A 6172-nucleotide genomic window follows, 5' to 3' on the forward strand; every position below is an offset into this window, starting at 1 on the left:
GCCCCCAGGGCATGAGCCTATTGAGCTGAGGGAGGGGAGTGAAGAGAGACTGCAGAGCTCTGTCCTCTGCCCCTGGAACAGGACTCTGGGGCTCTGACCACATTCAGATCTTGATCCCAGTCTAGGCCCCCCCATAGAACAACAGCCCCCCCCCATAGAACAACAGGGCCCCCCCCACCTCGGCCCCATGGCAGAGGGGGGCGCTTATGGTCATTCACAGACCAGGAGGGAGGACAGAACCTCACACACTGAGACCCTTGTGGGAGTGTCCCAAAAGCTCAGGAAGCACCCCCCCAAAAACAGGCTTAGGCTGGGAAAATGAACAAGCAAAGATACAAGAGGAAAAGCATTGAGAAATATTTTGCAAATGAGCCCAAGAAGGATAAAAATACTCAGTCTGAAGATGAGGAAGCACAAGCTCCTGCATCTAAAGACTCCAAGAAAAACAGAAATTGGGCTCAGGCTATGATAGAGCTCAAAAAAGACTTTGAAAATCAAATGAGGGAGTTGGAAGAAAAACTGGGAAAAGAAAGGAGAGAGATGCAGGAAAAACATGAAAATAGTCAGCAGCCTAGTCAAGGAAATCCAAAAAAATGCTGAAGAAAATAGCATGCTAAAAAACAGCTTAGGTCAAATGGATAAAACAGTTCAAAAAGTTTTTGAGGAGAAGAATGCTTTGAAAAACAAAATTGGCCAGATGGAAAAAGAGATAAGAAAACTCTCTGAGGAGAACAAATCCTTCAGACAAAGATTAGAATTCAGGGAGATTGATAAATTTACCAGAAATCAGGAATCAATACTTCAAAACCAAAAAAAAATGAAAAATTAGAAGAAAATGTGAAATATCTCATTGAAAAAACAACTGATATGGAAAACAGACTTAGGAAAGATAATTTGAAAATTATTGGAATACCTAAAAGTCATGATAAAGAAAAGAGCCTTGACATCATTTTCAAAGAATGACTACAGGAAAATTGCCCTGATATTCTAGAAGCAGAGAGCAAAATAGAAATGGAGAGAATCCACCGATCCCCCTGAGAAAGAGATCCCAAAAAAACAACCCCCAGGAATATTATAGTCAAATTCCAGAACTCCCAAGTCAAAGAGAAAATATTACAAGTAGCCAGAAGGACACAGTTCAAATATCATGGAGCTGAAGTCAAGATCACACAGGACTTAGCAGCAACTACATTGGAAGCTCGTAGGGCTTGGAATACAATATACCGGAAGGCAAAAGAGCTTAGAATGCAGCCAAGAATGAACTACCCAGCAAGGCTGAATGTCCTCTTCCAGGGAAAAAGATGGACTTTCAATGAACCAGGGGAATTTCAAAGGTTCCTTTTGGAATGGCCAGAGCTGAACAGAAGGTTTGATCTTCAGATACAGGACTCAGGTGAAGCATGGAGATTGGGGGGGGGGGGGAATATGAGGGACTTAATGAGGATGAACTGCATGTATAGAAAAATGATACTGATAATATTCATATGAACCATCTCAGTTAATAGAGCAGGTAGAGGGAGTTTCTATAGTTGAAGCACAGGAGAAAGCTGAATTCGAAGATAAAGTATGGTGTAAAAATGGAGCCAATAAGAAAAGGTATTTCATATAATAAGATTTTTTTTTTATTACAATGAGCTATTGCAATGATATGGAAGGGGGGAGGCAAGGGGGAATGAGGGAACCTCATCTGCTCTCATCAGAGATGGCTAGGAGAGGAAACAGCATATATACTCAATGGGGTATAGACATCTGGAGTAAGAAAGAGGGGGGAGCAGGGGGAAGGGGTGGGGATGTGAATAAAGGAGGAGAGGATGGACCACGGGGGGACAGTGGTCAGATATAACACATTTTCTTTTTTATTTCTTGCAAGGGGCTGGGATTGGAAGGCCTGCCTAGGACCATAGGGCCAGGTGGTTTCTGGGCCTAAGGGGTGGTATGGGGGCTCAGGGCTTCTGGGCCCCAGGACCAGGGATCTGTCTGCTGCAACACTCAGTGACCCTACATCAGAGTCAGAGTGAAAGGAGAGAGAAAATAGAGTACATGGTAGTGGAGAAATAAGAAAGGAGGGAGTTGCGATCAGCAATGGCAATGGTGGAAAAATATGAAGTAACTTTTGTGATGGACTTATCATAAAGAATGTGATCCACTCACGACAGACTTGATGGTGTTGGAACAAAAACTGAAACATATTTTTTGTTATTATTATTTGGGGGAGGGTGCAGGGCAAGTTGGGCTGGGTGGCCCATCTGGGGCCATATAGCAGGGTGATCTTTGGGTGTCTGGGGCCGGACTCAGACCCAGGTACTCCTGGCTCAAGGGCCAATGCTCTGTCTGCCATCCAGCCACCCCTACTATTATTACTATTTTATTTTATTTTGGGTCTTTTTTTTTCTCTTCTTTTTGGTTTTTGCAGGGCAGTGGGGATCGGATGGCTTGCATGTCACATGGCTGGGTGATTATTGGGTTTACGAGGCTGGATGTGGACTCGGGTGCTCATGGCTCCAGGGCTGGTGCTTCGTCCATTGCGCCACCTGGCCAAACCTACAATTATTACTATTATTTTTTTTAATTTTAATTTTTTTCTCTCCCTTTTACTTTTTAACCCAAGCAAGTCTATCTATATTCATGGGGGGAGGGGTATTTTGTTTACTTCTAAACAAGTATATTTTATTAATGTAAAGAAAAACATTTGTACAAAATGAGAATAAAAAAATAAATTAAAAAAATAAAGAAAATAATTCCTAGGGGAGCCTAGGTGGAGCAGTGGATAAAGCACTGGCCCTGGAGTCAGGAGTACCTGGGTTCAAATCTGGTCTCAGACACTTAATAATTACTTAGCTGTGTGGCCTTGGGCAAGCCACTTAACCCCATCTGCATTGTAAAAACCTAAAAAAATAAAAATAAAAATAATAATTCCTGGGTGACTAGGTGGTGCAGTGGATAGAGCACCAGCCCTGGAGTCAGGAGTACCTGAGTTCAAATCTGGCCTCAGACACTTTAATAATTACCTAATTGTGTGGCCTTGGGCAAGTCACTTAACCCCACTGCATTGCAAAAAAACAAAAAAAAATTCCTTAAAAATTAGAATTAAACAAGTAGAAGCTAATGACTCCATGAAACTTCAAGCAACAATACAAGAAAACCAAAAGAAAAAAAAAGAAGAAAATACAAAATTTCTCATTGGAAAAACAATTGATATGGGAAAAAAAAGATTAGGAGAGATAACATAAGGATTACTGGACTATTTGAAAGGCACCATCAACAAAAGCCTTCTGGATATCATCTTTTAAGAAATTAGCAAGGAAAACTGTCCCGATATCCAAGAACTGAAAGGCAAAACCAAAATGGAAGGAATCCACAAATCAGCACCTGAAAGAGATCCCTAAGGAAAATTCCAAGAAATATCATAGCCAAATTGTAGCCAGAAGAAATAAGTCAAATATCATGGAGCCACAGTCAAGATTTTACAGGATTTAACAACTTCAACATTAAAGAACATGGAATATGATATTCCAGAACGCAAAAGAGTCAAGATTACAACCAATAAATACCTACGCTGAAACAATGACCTTAATACCTGAGAGGGAAAAAAATGGACATATAACAAAATATAATATGATTCTTTACTAATGATATGATGATATACTTAAAGAATGCAAGGGAATCAATTAAAAATCTAGTTGAAAGAATGAATAACTTTGGCAAACCTGAAGGATACAAAATAATCTAACAAATAATCAGCATTTCTATATATTAACAAAGAAGTCCAGTAGAAGGAAATAGAAAGAGAAATTCCATTTAAGACAACTCAAGATATTAAAAAAGTACTTTTTGAGTCTACATTTCAAGAAAAACCCAGGAAATAAATAAACATAATTACAAAATACTTTTCACTCAAAGTCAGATCTAAACAATTGAAAGAATAATACAAGGCAAAGTAATAAAAATGACAATTTATCTAAATTATTCTATTTATTCAGTATCATACAAACTATCAAAAATTTATTTTATAGAGCCAGAATAGCAATGAAAAAATGTGAAGGAAGATGGTCGAGCTATAACAGCTATAAAGCTATAATGGTAATTAACAATTGATACTTAACCAAAGTAATTAGCTTTGGTACTGGTTAAAAAATATAGTGGTGGGGGTCAGCTAGGTGGCATAGTGGATAAAGCACGGGTCCTGGAGTCAGGAGTACCTGGGTTCAAATCTGGTCTCAGACACTTAATAATTACCTAGTTGTGTGGCCTTGGACAAGCCACTTAACCCTGTTTGCCTTACAAAAAAAAATATAGTGGTGGATCAGTTGAATAAATGAGGTACGCAAGACATTGTGGTAAATGACCATAGTAACCTGGTGTTTGATACATCAAAAGATGTAAACTTTTGGGACAAAAACTGAGAAAATTGGAAAAATAACATGCTAGATACTTGTTGCAGATCATCATATACCAGGATAGGGTCAAAATGGGTAGATGATTAAAATATAGAGAGTGATACCATAAGTAAATGAAGAGAGCATGGAAAAGTTTATCAGCTCAAAGGAAGGGATTTTGATTGTACAGAATTTCAATTTTTTTACATATTAATACCAATGCAACCAAAATTATAAGAAAAGCTGAAAATTTTACAATATCTGACAAAGACCTTCATTTCTCAGATATATAAAGAACTGAGTCAAATTTATAAGCATACAAGTCATTCCCCAATTGACAAATGGTCTAAGGACATGAACAGGTAGTTTTCAGACAAAGAAATCAAAGCTATCTAAAGTCACATGAAAAAAATTCTCTAAATGACAAATGATCCAAGAAATTAAAACTACAAGGTACCATCTTACACCTATTAGAAAGGCTAATATGACTTAAAAGAAAAATGATAAATGTCAGATGGGATGTGAGAAAACTGGGACAATGCACTGTTGGTGGAGTTGTGAACTGTTCTAAGCATTCTGGAGAAAAACTTGGAACTATACCCAAAGGGCCATAAAACTGTGAATACAATTTGACCCAGCAATACCATTACTAGGTCTATATGCTAAAAAAAATTTTAAAAGGGCAAAAGATCCACATTCTTTTTGTTGTAGCTAAATATCAGAAATCAAGGGGAGGCCCATCCACTGGGGAATGGTTGAACAATTTGTGGTATGTGATTGTAAGAGAATATTAGCATGCTATAAGAAAAGTAAGACAGATGATTCCAGAAAAATATACAAAGAGATAGACATTCTGATACAAAGAGTGAAGTGATTAGAGTCAGTAGAACATTGTACATAGTAATAGTCATATTTTATGATGAAGAATTGTGAATGACTTGGCTACTGACAATTTTGGGGCTCTTAATTCCACTTCAAAGATCATAATTCTTTACTAAGAAAACTAAAACCAAGCGATTTTAACTGTTTAACCTTCTCTTCCACCTCTATAGTCCCTACCATGTTCCTGCTTGCTACATTACTTCCTGTCTCCAAACTAGGCTTTTTTTAAAAATGTAAGTAGAATTTTCCAAATTACAGGTAAAAATATTTTTCAATATTCAATTTTATAAGATTTCATGTTTCAAAATTTTTCTTCCTCCTTCTCTCTCTTTCCCCTCCCATGAAGCAAGCAATCTGAAATAGGAGATAGATAGATAGAGAGATAGAGAGATAGATAGATAAATAGATAGATGGATGTATATGTGCAATCATGTTAAATGTATTTCCACATCAGTCATGTTGTGAAAGAAGAAACAGAACAAAAGGGAAAAACAAATCTATCACCTTAGAAGGAAAGTAGAGCAGAAGAAATAAACAAAAGTGGGGTCCTCCACAGACAATCTAAGAAGTCCCCAAAGTCTGAGCCAAGATGGTGGCATGAGAACAGACTTTCCTTGGAGCAATCTGTAAAATATTTCAAAAAATCTTAAAAAAAAAATTATGACTCTAACTAATTAGTCCCCAAGAAGGCCCAAACCTTCAGAGGAGAATCTGAGCCTTAGTGAAGGGTAAACACCTCCAGACTAACTCTTCCAGATCCACAAATTAGAAACCCTGGGGTCGACTGGTTTGGGAGAGCAGCCTAAACCAAATAAGTTTTCACCTCCCAGCAGTGTGGAGTTCTGAAGTTTGAGTCAGAGAGGACTTAAGGACCTTTCAGACATTCCTGGCCTATGGCTGCCTGAAAGAGGAGT

This window comes from Macrotis lagotis, chromosome 1 (genome assembly GCF_037893015.1).
Source record: "Macrotis lagotis isolate mMagLag1 chromosome 1, bilby.v1.9.chrom.fasta, whole genome shotgun sequence".
In the NCBI taxonomy this organism is placed as follows: Eukaryota; Metazoa; Chordata; class Mammalia; order Peramelemorphia; family Peramelidae; genus Macrotis; species Macrotis lagotis.